This window comes from Anomalospiza imberbis, chromosome 4, assembly GCF_031753505.1.
Source record: "Anomalospiza imberbis isolate Cuckoo-Finch-1a 21T00152 chromosome 4, ASM3175350v1, whole genome shotgun sequence".
NCBI classification, from domain to species: Eukaryota; Metazoa; Chordata; class Aves; order Passeriformes; family Viduidae; genus Anomalospiza; species Anomalospiza imberbis.
The window spans coordinates 49,378,590-49,395,166 of NC_089684.1; the positions used below are offsets into that span (position 1 = coordinate 49,378,590).

A 16,577-nucleotide genomic window follows, 5' to 3' on the forward strand; every position below is an offset into this window, starting at 1 on the left:
ACAAATTTATCTGTGGCCGGACCAGTGCAAATAAAAAACTATGACAGCACATAGAGATGCACATTAAAGATTAAGAAAGTGTTTTTAATGCACAAACTCCATGAAAATCAGAGTCGAAGCATGTCAGGGCTGCTGCCTACTTAGGAGTGGAACAAGGCAGAGAAGTGGAGCTGGGTGTCAGAAGCCCAAACCTCCCATTTTGCCTCCCATTATTTATGAAAACCCATTCCAGCTGATGGGAAATGATAATGGCTCTGAAAAGCAGCACCAGGAAGGCTTGAATAAATCAGTCTTTCCTACAACTGATGAGAAAACCAGAATATGTTACACTTCCAGCTCTAAATGAAGAAAATCGACTGACTTTGAGTGTGATAAAAATATTACCATGTACTGTCACTTTTTTTGCTGCCTTCAATTAATTTTTATCTCTGTCACATCCAGATAAATGCTGGCAATCTTTACTCCTCAAGACTATAAACTGTTTTTCATTTTTGATATTACAAAGTCTATATAATATGTGTGTGAGAAAGACTATGATTTAATAGTAGTGTAATACTTTAAAAATGCATTAATATATAATAACATCTTCTATGTAATCCAATATATTTTTAAAATTAAAAACACATCAAATAATCTGTGGGACTCTTGTCCAAAATTACTCAAACTGCACAATAAATCCATCACAAAACTATCTTTGTGTGGTGAAATAATGAACTTACTTTGTCAAGTGCACATATAATTTTGCGTTTCAACCTTTTGGGGAATAGTAAAATTGTTTAAAATGAACTTACTACATAATTTTGAGAAACTGTGACTCTATCAATCTAAACACTACATGCAGCAAAATACTTGTAATTAAATATATGAAAATTAACCATCAAGCCATGAAGTAGAAAAATTAAAGTGAAGCTATAAATGCATTTAAGGTGAAGATAAATTATTTGTTGAAGAAACCCAGCAGCATAAAGGTATACTTCAAAATATTTTCCAGTTGTGCTTCTTGACCTGAATCTGAACTCTTTGTTGCTTGTCTTCCTCCGTTCCTGGGAATCCTCCTTTCTTACAGCTGCTATCTTCTCTGATTAAACTGGACAAAGTCCTTTCCTGGGCCAGAGCAAGGACTCAGAGCCCAGCATGTTGCCCACGGCCAAAGGTGAATACCTTACAACAGCTCGAAGATCAAAATCCACACCTTAGTATTTTCCCAAATGTGGAATAACTTTGTGCTCAGGGACCTCCAAAGCAAGAGCTGATGGCTGGGGGATTAATAATACCCAACTTATTTCACGTATTTCACTGATGCTTGTGAAAGTTGTGCCACATTAGTCTGGAGCTCCATATCACCACCAAGATGCACCTTCCTCTACCCTCAAGCCCCACCAAAGATCCTCAGTCACAATTTACACTTTATTCTTGGAGGTGAAAAAAGGGGCAGAAACTGAGCATTCCTGGTACCCCGATGATACATCAAAAGCACAAGGAGAAAACACAGAACCAATTACCTTAATTTAAAACCTAAGAAGTGACCCAGATTCCTCAAGCAGAGCAAGTCTGATACTCAATAATAATATCTAATATTTAAGAAAGATAAATTGCCTTGGCTAGTAAGAAATGATTAGTTCTGGAAATATGTACAGTTAGGCCAGAAATAAGGAGTTTAAACATTATCTGGTGATCAGGAGGACAGACTGGGAGGTGCTTTAATTGCACAGATGAGGCACAACCAAGGCCAAGAAATCAAGTTATAACAGATTTTTAAAAGTTGAATTATTCACCTCTTACAAGTCTCTCACTAGAGTCTGTTTTGTATTCTTTCTTTTCATTATCAGACATTTAAACAAGAGGTTAAATAATAGCAAAATTAATTGAGCTTAAAACAATTTTTGGAGCAGGACTCTACACAGATAAAAATCATATAGCCTGAAAGGCCAACTTTAATGATTTTCTACTCTGGGGCTTAAAGGAACCACAGCACAAGACAACAATCTCTTCACCTGGCAGTAATACACACATTTAAAAAAATACTAAGGCGATTCTCTTCCAAAATTTTCTGGCTAGACCACAGTAAATATCCAAAGAGAAAGAAGGTCTGGCTAGAGATTTGTGTAGATTGTATAGTTGCTTACTTGATTTACAAAGGACTCAAAAAGAGATTTAACACTTTACAAGGCAGATGTAACTATGGTGGAAAAGTGTTTTTTTCAAACCTGACACAGGTTTTTACTCATTTTTAGCTCCAGATCTGAGCCTGTTCTTAATATAGGGCTTTGCCTACTCACCCTGCACTCAAAGAACCAAAAGGAAGGTTGTCCACCTCCCAGGAGGATGAATGAATTCAAAAGCCTAAAATCCCTGTGTTAATGTCACATATGTTCTCAGAGCAAGCTATTAATGTCAAAGATATTTAAAAGAAAATGGTTTAGAGATTGACATATTGAGATGTTTGATTAAGGTTAAGTGAAAAACTCCAGGGCTGGCACTTCAGGTTTTGCTCTTCCTACATATTTGAAAGGTCACATCAGTGGTGTTGGATGTTTTAAAACTCAAATACACAACACTGAAATGCATTTAGTTTGTTAATGTACAGAAGGACTAGGCTACCAAGGCAGCTGGAAATTCAGTGCTCAAAACACAGTTTGCAGCAGTCCTCTGGATGTTCCACCACCCACAGCTGCTGAGTTTGGGGCTATTGGAGGATATATCCCCACTTATTGCTGTTGGTGCCCATGGATCAGATGTCCAAGAGTTTGTTCTGCCCATTTTTCAGTCTGCAGAGCAGATGTAATCTAAATCCAAAATTTCCCAAGGCACCAACGTCTACATGTTCACCACTTGCTGCGTAACTCATTATTTCATTATTTCATCATCAGGGTTTACACTGGTCTCTCATTGGATTCATTAAATTGCTCCCCTGCTTCAGTATTGGAAGGATTTGATGGAACAGCAGCTCTGGTCTGACGTGTGTTTACTGAGAATTGTAAAGTGTCTCCATAAAAATTGCAGATTATGAGTCAAAGTTCATACTGTAGAAATTAATGCTTTTAAGAGAAGCTGTTGCACACATGGGACTCCCAGAGCCATACCCCCCAAAATCACTGCAGCTTGCTTTCTTCAAGCAAAAATATCCATCTCTGGAGAACCACGCACTGTTTTTTCCAAGTAAAACTGTACATTTGCAGGTACACTGGGATTCAATGACGGTTCAAAGAATAATACATTTTTTCCAGCCAAGTGTGGGAAGGGGGTATGTGCCTATTGCTTTTCCCCCAAGTATTTTCTGGTACACTACTACTTGATATGCTTTTTTATAAGGAAAACAGCTTAGGTATTTTCATACCCATTAGTGATGGCTGTGGAAAAGCACATAAATTTAACAAGAGTACAACACAGTTTGCTATTTTTAAACCTGGAATATTTTATACTGGGGTCTTTTACCACATTAAAACACAATGAAAGCTAGGCAGCTAATTATCTAAGAGGTAACAAAACTTTAAACTACACACAGATGTTGAGCTGCACTAAAAGGACAATTATTTGCCAAAATCACTGCCAAATTAAAGTTCCTATTTGGAAACTTTCACACATTTGTGTTTGATGCAGCTGCAGCTGTTTAACTGCACATAAATTTTGTTTTCCCCTTTCCGATTGTTATTCAAATGACATTAAAGAGCAATTACAGCAGAATGACAATAACTAGTCCGTTAAAAGTTCAAATTGTAGAAGATCTATTTTAATTTCAAGTCAATAAAGTATTAGAATAGCAAAATAAATGGATCACTCGGTGTGCACATGAATGCTCCTTTTCTTTCGACACAAATATTCAATATCTGCAGAGGCACCAGGTGTAGCCCTGGCTGCTGTCAATGTGAGCCCAGGGCTGGTTCTCCTCTGCACATGGACTCTGACTCCCTCGAAGGCAAGGAGGCCCTGCAGAGAGACCTCAGCAAGCGCGAGGGCAATCACCAACCATGTGAGGTCCAACAGGGGACAGTGCTGGATTCTGCACCTGGCATGGAGCAGCCCTGGGTGTACGGACAGACTGGGGAATGAGGGGCTGGAAGGCAGTGCCAGGGAAAGGTTCTGGGGCTCCTGGTCAGTGGAAAGTTGAACCTGAGCCAGCAGTGCCCTGGCAGCCAGGAGGGACATCCCTGTCCTGGGGCAGCAGGCCCAGCATGGCCAGCCGGGCAAGGGAGGGGATTGTCCCGCTCTGCTCGGGGCTGGGGCGGCCTCACCGCGAGTGCTGGGGCAGCTTTGGGTGCCACAGTATAAGAAAAACATTAAACTATTAGAATAGAGTGCCCAAAGGAGGGCACACGGACGGTGAAGGGCCTTGAGGGGAAGCCGTGTGAGGGGAGGCTGAGGGCGCTTGGTCTGTTCAGCCTGGAGGAGACGGAGGGGAGACCTCAGTGCAGTTACAAATTCCTCGAGAGGGGAAGAGGAGGGACAGACGCTGATCTCTGCTCTGTGGTGACAGAGACGGGACCCAAGGAACGGCCTGAAGCTGTGTCAGGGGAGGTTTGTGTTGGGTATCAGGAAAAGGTTCTTCCCCCAGAGGGTGGCTGGGCACTGACCAGGCTCCCCAGGGCAGTGGGCACAGCACCAGCCTGGCAGAGCTCAAGCAGTGTTTGGACAATGCTCTCGGGCACAGGGTGACTCTTGGGGATGGTGCTGGGCTGGGCCAGGAGCTGGGCTGGATGATCCTTGCGGGTCCCTTCCAACTTAGCATATTCTGTGATTCTGTTTTGGATATATATATATGTATAATGTGTGTACACATGCTGCAGACACCTGTGGGTGGCCAGGTGACTCCCCCGCAGTCCTGGCCCCCGGTTTTGCCCAGGTTGGAGCAGAGTGGGCACAGACCTGGGGCACAGCTGAGCCTCACATGGCTCACTACCAGGCTTTTCATTTAGCTGACTGCACAAATCTCCAGACCACAAAACTCCACAGACTTCATCATTTCTGTATTTATACTGCACCTAAATACTCCCAATGGACTTGATTACCTCTTGTACAAAGAGCCCTCATAAAAATTTGGCCTTGGAAATAGATCTAGAGGACATAAATAAGCACAACCAAACCACAAGAATGGACACCACCAAAAGACATCCTGATACAGCCTCTAAAGGTTCTCTTTATCAAACTGGGCAGACAAAACAGTTCTGTCATAAACCTAATGGATTTATGAGATTTCAGCTGTACAACAACATCAAAGTCTACCTTAAGGGGGCTGATAAAAAGAAGGGACAGATAGTGACAGGACAAGGGGCAATGGTTCTAAACTGAAAGAGGGCAGGTTTAGATTAGCTTTCAGGAAGAAGTTCTTTACTCAAAAGACAGTGAAACACTCTAAGATCCTGCCTAGAGAAGTTGTGGATGATCCCATCCCTGGAAGTGCCCTGGCTGCTTTATTGGCAAATTAGCTATTTTTATAATGCAGCCTGGAAATAAATGTTTTGCCTTAGCAATACCAACTTCCCAACTCACCTGTAATCTCCCACCAAGAGACTGATGCATCCTCAGACACCTACATACTTACAAAATGCATCATTTAAACAACTGGATTAATCACATCCTTATGGGTGAAAACTATTCATTAAGTATAGCAAACCAAATTCCCCACTCTCCAATTTTCTAAATTCTTATCTCCATTACTGATGTGAAACCCTTAAGGAAAGATTTCCCATTTCTTCTCTGCTGAAGAGGACTGAAACCCCAGCAGCACAGGTATGAGCTCTCATCTGCAGTATGCTGTGGGATACTCTCCCAGCTCATACTCAGATGAATTATGGGGTTTAAAATTGAAATGCTTTAAGAATCATTTTTTTCAGACTCGGCATAAGTTCGGCAGTGTTCCAGTCCCTGAGAAATACTCCTAAGTCTGCAGATAGCAAATCATTAACATTTTGAAGACTCAGTAAAAATGGAATCAGAAGATTTATCTGCTGAAAATTGGTCAATCTAGTCCACATCCTGACTCTGGAAGTTGTCCAAGCACCTGATGTTTGAAGAGCAAATTTTCTGCAAGTAAGGAAAAAATATATTTACTTTTGACTTGCATTGTCAGTCCTCCTCATACCAAACTGGAGGCTTTTATCACTCCTAAAATTTTCATTTGCATTCTCTGTTTAATTAATCACTTGTAAATTCTAACCTGTTCTATTCTAAATGGGCACTCATGAAGAAGCTACATTTTGAGCCCAGTCCTTTTCAAGACTGGGCAACAAAGCTTTTAGTGATGCTGATAACTAACCAGCTCCAAACCTTCCATCCCTTAGTAAACCTGCACTTACACCAATCAAATTTAGATGCTTCTTTCCCAATCACAAAAATTTTGTATTGTGTTGTTGACATAAAAAATATCAGATACCTGTATTTAGAGGTATTGTCCTTCAGGAGCTATAAACTGTTCCCTACAAGCAGAGCAGGCATCTGTATGGAAGCAGGTCTTCAGAAAATCAGTAATTTCTCCCAGTCCTGAGCTTCATAAAAAAAGCTGTCTTATAATACTGTCTGATCTTGGGTTTATCTTAAAAATGTTTGGTACATAATTTTCCATGGGTAGACAATAAAGCATCTGACATCCTTTGAAAGCATTTCTTGTCCATTTCTGAAGCTAAAAATTTATTTAGCTTCTTTTTGTGAGAGGGCACCGAGAGGAGATACAGAAGTGCAGAATGAAAAGAAATTGGGGAAAAATGAGAGTATCTTATTTCTTTCAACTCTAGGAATCCTTGTATGTGGCCTTGAAGTAATGTCAGAGAAGAGTCAAAGCAAGGAAAATGTTCTCCTGCACAAACCTGCCTTTCTGGGTATTCTCTGAGTAAAGAACCAAGCCGAGATTAATATCTAAATTGCTTTTCTCTTTTGAGATTCCAGAGATGTGATATACCAATAAGCTTTTTAAGGTCCCAGCCCAAAAGCAGTCACATCTTTCATGATAAGCAAATCCCTCAAAGAACAAAGCAAGCATCAGCTCTTTTTTATGTATTATGAAATATTATAACCTAGAAGATCCTTTTGTCAGTACCAGTGTAAACAGAGGCCTTCCTTTGCTGTTTGCTCCTCTGTTTCAGAGCTTGAAGAGATACACAGATCACTTCCTTTCCCTCATAAATCAGAGGTGCCAAATCTTGTGTCTTTATACAACAGATTCATCCAGACATTTAGCAGCACTGTTCCAGGAAAAAAATAATCTGATTTTACTAATGAAGTCATTACTAACTGTACTTTGTGTGCAGGCTTCAAAACCTCTCTGTGAAGATCCAAGTAGAGAAAAGACTGAGCAACACAAAAAAGAACAGTGAACCTTGAATTTGTCGACCAAGAGGTCCAGTAGCTCTCAAAAGAGCAGTGGTCACCAGGTGTTAACAAAGGAGCACAGCACACCAGGGGCAGAAAGAGAAATATTGTGCTCAGTATCCACCTCAGTGCCACTAGCTAGAAAACTAAACCAAACCAAACCAAAAAACAAACAACAAAAACCCAAAACCAAACAAAAAAAAACAAAAAAAAAAGAGCGCCAAAACCCCCAAAAAATAACCCAAACACCCCCCACAAAAAAAAACAAAACCACACACCACAAAACTGTTTTGAAGCATAATCCCTCAAAATAAAGGTGGAAGAAGTTACTTTACTTGGAAGGAGGAAGAAATGCTGCGAAAACAGTTTTATAACCTTTAGTGAATCTGAAAAAAGAAGACAGCTTGCTTTTGACCAAAACTACTTTTCTGCTCATTTCCCTCGTTTCTGCAAGGTTATCACAGAGGTGACTTCTGAACAGCAATTTCTATTCTATAATGACTTACTAAGTATCTATCCATTGCCAAAGAAGTTATCATCTAAGGCAGAGTCATAATCTAATCTAATAAACAGGAAAACATCACAGCGAAAGTGAGGCAAATCATATGAAACCAGAAATTATGAAAGAATATGCTTTGATGAGCGACTAACCAGCTTTCTGAAGTTACAACATTTACATACGAAAAGAGGATTGCACAAAGTTCCAGAAGTTCATACATTATAAGCTCTGATGTTCTATCCACCTCCCATTAGAACTAATTGAAGGATGGGTGCTTTTGCCCAGAGGCATTGGATGGGAGATAAAAGGCAAGGTGAAGTACAGATGAGGCTACCATGTTTATGGCTAGTGAAAATAATGCCAACATCCAGCAGACAGTGACAGCCAGCGTGAACACTCAATTACAGAGAGCAGCTCTCAGTGCCAAGGCACGTCACCACCCTGCCCTGGGACGAGGAATTTGATTCTACAGAGAATCAGAAAATAAATTTTAAAAATTATATAAACAGATTTGGGGAAATGATGAAGGCAATCAGAATGCCCACTGAGAAACTTTGCAATCAATGATCCATTCTTCAGACCTCAGTTGCTTTAAGCTGACACATTTTTATGAAATAACAGCCAGACTAGCTGAGACAGGTTGGGAGAACTGATGGTTCATATCTCCAGGATTTCTTCAGAAAATCTCACACTACCACCAAAAACCCACAACCAATTCTTTGTGTGCCTCCTGACATAAAAAACACACTTTCTGCTGTGGTTCAGCTAACTCTAGCATTTGTTCCCACTCATTTTATCCTGCTCTCTGCCACACTGCTTGGAGGAAAAGGATACGGAACATTTTTCACAAACTATCATACACTTGCAGATCAGTGGGTTAATGTATCAGTTTTTCACCTTTGGAAACCATAGTTCAACAGTCTGAATTACTACAGTAATAAATGTGGTATTGTTTTGGTTCAATACAGACTTGTGTTTGAAGAACTGTAACAAAATATTTTTATAACCTTGTGGAAAAGATAAGAAGTTGGCAATTCTCTCTTATGCCTTAGATTTTTTTCTGTAATCTCAAGCATGCTAATTAAACCCAGTCTTTGAAAACAATTTCCTGCCTAACACTGATTTTACTAAGTCTGGTTTAAATAAAACTACTTTCTTTGATAAACTAAGCTATGATATAAGTATAAATTATTTCCTTAAACAGGTTCACAGCAGGTAATATAGGTTACAGGCCAATTAAAAAAATGTACATCCAGCTCAGGTAAGACCTAAAAAAATGTGTTTCTTTCAGAAACAGGGAGGAAAAAAACCTTTCTTATAAGTCAGATGTTCAGCTTAAACCAGTTTTCACATCTCAATAATAAAGCTGTGAAAAACAGAGCTTGCTAAAATACAAGCAAGCCCACACTGGGATACCTTACAATTGGTGAAGACTTACTCAGCAGCCTTGTGACAGCTCTATCCAGCAGGATATGTATCTCCATGGATTTTAACTACAGATTACTCATGACTATAGATACAGTAGTGCACTGTGGTCAAAATGATCTTCATCACCAGTACGTTTAAGGGACTTACAAAATCATATCATCAGTCCTTCCCAAAAAGTGGATGGATCTTTAAATTATTAACAACTCAGAGCCCTAGGCAGGAGATATTGTTCCTTAAAAGAAAGGCAAAGCCTCCTAAACCCAAACTCACTGCAACCAAGCACAGAGCCAGATAATTTCCTGCTTTCGCACAACTAACGGGCATGGTAATTCTTTTCCAGTAGCAGGGATTATAAAAAAGCCCTATTCTATTGATTTTAATGGTGCTGTCACTGTAGCAGAATAATGCTTTTCCAGTATCACTTTGCATTACTGCTTCAACCTCTGATGACAGATGAAAAGTACTGAGTCTTCGCCAAAAGCTGAATACGCCATTATCTCTTTTTGCACAGCTGCGCAGACATACCCTAACACAGACCAGGGCTTGCTACCATTTTGTTTAGGGCTTAAAAGTAAAATAAAAAAAAATTAAAAAAAGATCCCATATCCTGAAGGCAAAGAGAACCTGAAACTTTGCTCAAAGAAGCATGAAAGCACAATTCCTTTGGCAAATGCACCTCAGAATGTCACATTACCATACGTGGAGTTAGTAATGGGCAGCTGAACTCTGAAACGCTGCTTGGGTTTTATTCTCTGTTTGTTCCTGTCAGTTCAGCAGATTCCAGAAATGGGATAAAAGATGCATAAAGGTTTATATTAACTCAGTCTGAGTTACAATGTAATCCAGATACTACTGGGAGTAGAGGCACCTAAGCCTAAACAGGACCTTTTGAATCACTGACTCCAGTTTTCAACTACCATTCACAATTATTTTTTAAAAAATAAATCACGTTAAAGCCAGTTTGGTGTCCAGACTCACTGCGTCTGTCAGAGCAATCACTCACTGTCAGAAGCCTCCCAGCCTCAAGCCTGAAAGCAGTAATTGTCAGTTTACATCAATTTATTTCTTATGCTAATGCTGGCATTCAGCTGAAGGAACTCCTTGCACTCCCTCCTTCTTTAATTCTCTGATATCCTTGCAGACAGCAAACATACACATGCTCTCAGCCCACATTTTGCCTGCTGCCAGCCACTCGATCTGACCATCCCAGGACACACATGCCCACATTTTCTTCCATCACCTTAGCAGATCTTCCCTGCCCTGTCCTGGTATGAATTCTTCATTTGTGAATGTGATGACAAGAGTAACACACTTTGGGTCTGAAATGGCACAAAAGCCTTATTCAGTGGCATTATGATTTTCCTCTTTTCAGTTGAAGTTTCTTACACAGAACATTGCTCTTGGCCCCTCTCATGGCCACATTTCATTAGTGGCTGCCAGGTAAACTGCACCATCTACCACTACCTTCTCTTCCTATGTCATTTCCAACAGTAGAATAATGTGAGCTGAGAAGCTTATAGCTAAAAAAACCCAAACAGCAGTATTTCAGCACACATCCTTGCAGTTCGTGGTATGAAACTGAAAACTATTTGTATTTTACCCATCCTCATTACTGTCCTCACAGGTATTCTGATTCTTTACTGCACATTGGTAATTCTGTCCTAGTCCACACTCTCAGCACGTTGCATTTCACCACTCTTCCTGCAAGATCCCTACTGAAAATATTAAATAAAACACACACCAGGACCAACTCACACATCACTTAAACTCCTCTTTCTGCCTTAGTTCTTTACATCAAGTCCTTTATCGCACTCACTATCCTTTAAATAATTTTAATCTTCTCCAGTTTCACTAACAATTTCCTGAAGTGATGCTTAATAAGCACTTCACTGAAGCCCAGACTGAGCAGAAGTATCAGTTACCTATTTTAGTAAACTCAGACTAGACTTGATGACATTTCTATCTACTAGATCAGAATCTATTTATTTCCTCTAACCCCTTCCAAAGGATGTGAGCGAGGTGTGACTAACAGGTCAGCAGCCCTTATAATAGGCTTTGCTTCCCCTGTTAAAACTGTGGTTGTTTCTTGCAATTAGAAATTGCTGTTTCTCTGCCCTTGATGTCATTAGCCATCTACTCCAAGATCAGCCTGTTGGGAAAGGAAATAGGCATCTTGGGCATAACCAGTTACATTTAATCTCAACTTCATCCAGGATTAAGGCAGTCCCACTTTTAGATTAAACCAGTTCCGCTTAGATTTCCTTCTATTGTTGTCTAGTTGTCATTTAAATTTACCTTTGCAAGATTAAGTCAGCACAACTTTTTGGTTACTCTCTCTTAATCACTTCACCTCTAACATGCCACTTTTTCCTCATCTGCCCTTGATTTCCCTGCTTAGCCAATTTATACATTCCATGGGGGCTGCTCATTCCCAGTCCCCTTCTGCAAGTTACTTTTCAACGCTGCCCACCCATCTCCACTTTGGTTGAGAATACAAGATGCAAGCAGCACTTATAACCCTGACCTCCAAATTCAAGTCCTCAAGTACCTGGGCCCAGATGACATGACCAAGTTACTCTTTTATCTGTGCTTAAGACCTCACACTACTGAATTCAACACAAGTATTCTCTAGTGCAGTCAAACAGGCCAGAAGAAATTAAAGGATTGTGAAAGAACCTCAAGTCAAGGGTCAACATGACTGCTATTATAAATTACAAGGAAGCAGCAATCTTATCTTACTAATGAGCATAAAGCAAGAGTATTAACTCCAGGGTGGGATGTATCTACTTACACAGGAGGATTCTGCACTGCTGTGGCACAGCTGCTTCTGTAGGGGACTGCCACAGCACTCTGCAAACACAGCAAAAACTCTTTTCTACAATCTCAAGTGTAACCTGATGAACTGTTTTCTCTGTTCAGGTAGGGAGGGATGGAGACTGCTGCCTGGGTGTCAAATGGCACAGAAGGAAGGGCAGCATTTTGTGTAAAAAAGGTGAAAAAAGGATTAACAGAAATGGAGAATGTAATGGAGAAAGCCTGAAAAGCAAGACTTTGACAAGTTTCTCTGTCTTCAGAGGGTCTTTACTAAACACTAACTCAGCCTGCTGGAATTTGCTGTGATACTAAAAGCTACCAGCTGCAACATGAGACCTAGGACAAGGTGGAATGGCTTTAAACTGGAAGAGAGTAGGCTTAAATTGGATATTAGGAAGAAGTTCTTTAGTGTGAGGGTGATGAAGCACTGGGACAGGTTTGCCCAGAGAAGTTAGGGATGCCCTATCCCTGGAAGTCCTCCAGGCAAAGCTGGATGGGGCTTCAAGCAACCAGGTCTAGTGGAAGGTGTCCCTGCCCATGGCAGAGAGTAGGAGTGGAGAAGCTTGAAGGTCACTTCCAACCCAAACTACTGTGTGATTCTGTGATTCGAGTTGGGGTTGAGTAAGAGGTCTCAGATGAGCTCATCAAGACTGTGAAACTTGTAGTACGATCATATATACATCTGTAAGTGATCCATGTCACAAAACAAATGTTAATTCTGTGACTAAAAAACAGTGCTGTCACATCAAGAGTTGCTTCAGTAATTTCTTAGCTGCATAAAAAGAGAATAAAACCTGAATTCACAGACAGAGAGGAAAGTGCAGTGTTTGTCATGGTTTATGCATGGAAAGTCCTCTGCATATCTGTGTTCAGCCACCTGCCTTCAGCAAATTACAGTAGAACATACGTGTACCCATACAGAACTAACTGCTCCCAGGTTAGCAGCAATAAAATATCACCCGTGACATCTCTGTCTAAGCACACAGAGCATTAAAATAACTCCGAACAATAGGCTTGAATTACATAAAAAAATCTCAACAAGCCTCCTGTTCTCCATTTTATTTACATGGCAGACAGCTTCCATTCCCTTTATGGATATACATAATCTTATTCTGAGCAAACCCTTTTATTCCACTGAAAATGCTGTTAATGTTTCTGTTAATATTTCTATTAGCATTTCTTCACACAATGGGTGGCCATAAAGCTGAAAAGCTGTCAGAAAAACCACTGACCTAGCAGAACAGATTTACAACTAAACCTTCTCCTTAGAAGAAAATGCGTTTTTCCTCCTAAAAAAAAGTCTTAAGTTTGTTGCTAATCACATAAAAAAAAAATAAGATACCATACTGATTTAATCAACTGAGACGTTCACAGGACAATATTTATACTTCAAATTTTCTGAAAGCCAAACTCTTCTGGAAGAGAAAACTGAATCAATCCTTTACCATGGGCATTATCATACAGAAGTAGACCAGCAAAATGTTTACAAAAAAAAGTGAAGTCAACCTGAGTCCTTTTGGGGTGAAATGGTCATTATGTGAAAAGTTAGATCAAGTGATGCAGATGGCTATAGGCAGAATGGGAGCAAGATCAGACAGATGGGAAACCATGGCACTGGACAAATACTGAGCATAAAAAGGGTTGAAGCCACTTCCCCTCCCCCAGCAAAGAATGAGTGCATTCAGGATATTTTTATCCAACTATTTATTGTGCTCTTTTGCTCCATCTGCCGGCTCTGCAGCAGCAGGCAATGCATTCCACACCTATTAGAATAACAATACCAAATAAAAAAGGAGTGAAAAAATATTTACCAGAGTCAATCTCGCAAACTTTTATCCACATATTGTCCTTTGCAGTTACAGACAGAAATCTAATTGTCTTGTCTTTTACTTAAATGAGTTACTCTAGCTTTGTGGGGCATTTTCCTTGCTATATGCTATAAGCCTAAAATGTATTTTGTCATTTATACTGCTAAGCAACAGAAAGTTGTTATTCTGAGTATGAAGAATTTTCAGAGTTCAAATTCATTTATTTCTCCATGGTATAATGAAAAACAAGAAGTGGGAAGGATTTTCTTGCACTTAAAATCATAGTAAATCTGTGTACAAATAGATTATCCATATATAGATTTGCGTGGTCAGAGGTGCTTATTTAATAATTCTATTAAGGAAATTAATTCTATTAAAAGGAAATTCTATTAAGAAAAAGGGTCTTCCCAGGGTATTGTTATTACACCCCTAGAGGGAATCCTATTTCACCACAGAATCAAAAACTCTGACTGAGTGGGAAATAAAGGGATCCTTAGTACATCTACTGCCTAGAGTACCACCCACGTCACCCCTTTGAAAAGTCAGTAGAGCTCCTAAAGCAACTTATTCCAGGTAATTGACCTCCAGGCGTTGAAACAAATTTGCTGAACAGAGTAATAATGTGAAAGCTACAGCTGAACAGTATTCCACACTCAGAGGTGGACACCACGTAAACACGCGGAGTGTTTTTAGGTGGCTGAGAGCATGGAACTCTTGGGCTTGCAGCAAACCAGAAGTTTCCCATTAGCACATTAATGGACCTACCTGCAGCCCTGGTGAGCAGAGGTCACCTCTGTCCTTCCCTCCTGCCACCTGCAGCTTGTGGCCCAGGTGTCAGCAGGTTAAGGTGCACAGTGGAAATGTGCCCATCCCTTAAATGTTACTCACTCTGGTAGAAAGGAAGACATTAATTAATTGCCACACAGATAATTTTTTTGGCTGCTCAGTTAAGCACATGCACAGCTATAGTAAGTAGGGGTTTGCCACTTTTTATTTAAGTCTGGCAATTTGATTTTTCACTTGTCAAAAGCACATTTAAATGTGACTAGATAAAAGCGTGGTAGGGGTTGGAAATTCTGGTATTCCTGTGAATGAGAGACAGAGGGAAAATATTCCAGTAAGGCTGAAATTTTCTTCCTTTTATAACATGGATAAAGAAAAAAAAAATAGGAGATAGAATAGAGCCAGAATATAAAATCCATTTTGCAATAGGATCTTAACTGAGATAGTAATAATTTTTATGATATCAAGCTCAGTATTATTCCAAAGTTAGTTCTCCTTACAATTCAGGGCTTGTGAAATAAATGCTTGCTCTGCTCAGAAGTTCTTCCCTTAGTACCTAATACCTCTCAGAGGCAAGGAGCCAAACTAGTCAGTACTTTGGTTTGACATAGTGCTGCCAATCATAACATTTCAATGTTCAAATACAGATAAACGTTTAAGCTTCTGCTTTTTTATTCAGATCATATTAGTCAATGCTTTTCTCAGTGGCTGGGGGAATGTCTCTCGGATCCTGTGAGAGAGCAGTTTAAGACGCAGAAGCTGCCAAACAACATATAAAGAACAGCAATGACGTTTTTTGGAAGTGAAAACAAACATTCAGTATTTCAAATTACACTATTAGATGACTGTACAACTCAAACCTCAAAGCATATGCAGGCTGTATAAGGTATCACGTATCTATCTCTATGGCAGCTAAGTAATAACAGGGAATGTAAATCTAAAGAAACCAGAATTGTGTATCTGTTGTCAGTTTAGTGTGATTTCTAAAGAGACAAAAGTCTCTTGAATTTTATTTTTTAAAGCTATTACTGAGGAAAACACTATCCAACCCCAACAATTTTTTTTCCATTGATGTTTTTATAATGTGCCTAATTTTACACTGTGACAGCTCCCACGTTATTCATCTAAGGTCACACAAGAACACTGCAAACAGAACTATGTTCCAGAGGAACACTGAATAACTATTGAATAACAGTCAAAATGGAGTTGTTCAGCAAGATAACAGAGCATGGATGTGGCAGCACAACAGCGGAATTCTCCTCTTCCTGGTACCTGTTGTGTGAGGAGCAAAATGGGCTCCATCCAGAGGAGCATTCCCACAGCAGCTCCCCATGCAGCTGCAGGTCTTCCCAAATCCAATTGTACATTAAATTACAAGTGGTGGGGAAGGGGTTGGGAGAATGGGTTTGTTTTGATCTGTTCTTTACAGTCAGGACAGCAGAGGGTCTGTGCTACCCACCAGAGCCCAGCAATTCTGCACAGGGTGAGAGCAGGGAGTGAGCAAAGGGTGACAGAGACAAACTTTAAAAAATAGAGAAAAATCACAGAAAAGCTTGGAAAAGGCCTCCAAAATCATCAAGTCCACCTGTTAGTACTGCAAGGCAACCACTGAGCCATGTCCCCAAGTGCCACAAGTACATGTCCTTTAAATATGTCCAGGGACATGACTCCACCACTGCCCTGGGCAGCCTGTTCCACTGCCTGAGATCCCTTTCTGTGTAGAAATTTTCCTTAATATCCAATGTAAACCTCCCCAGCACAACTTGAGGCCATTTCCTCTTGTCCTGTCACTTGTCACCTGGGAGAAGAGCCTGACCTGGCTGCACCCTCCTGTCAGGGAGTTGTAGAGATCAGTAATGTCCCACCTGAGCCTCCTTTTCTCAGGCTGAGCCCCCCACAGCTGCTCCATATCAGACTCATGGTCCAGACTCTTCCCCAGCTGT

At 40.3% G+C, this 16,577-nt stretch overlaps 1 protein-coding gene and 1 long non-coding RNA gene across 6 annotated transcripts in view; one reads left to right on the plus strand and one right to left on the minus strand.

Moving 5' to 3' along the window:
* Positions 1-16,577, minus strand: part of CTBP1 (C-terminal binding protein 1) — a 181,458-nt gene that overhangs the window by 90,183 nt on the left and 74,698 nt on the right. The gene's annotated exons all lie outside the window — the stretch shown is intronic.
* LOC137472912 (uncharacterized) lies at positions 4,379-8,970 on the plus strand. 2 transcript variants are annotated; one of them, XR_010998481.1, is made up of 3 exons: positions 4,379-4,521; positions 5,832-6,027; positions 6,649-8,970. It is a non-coding gene; the product is annotated as an uncharacterized lncRNA (long non-coding RNA). The 2 variants fall into 2 exon arrangements; XR_010998480.1 differs by lacking the exon at positions 4,379-4,521 and having other exon boundaries at positions 4,664-6,027.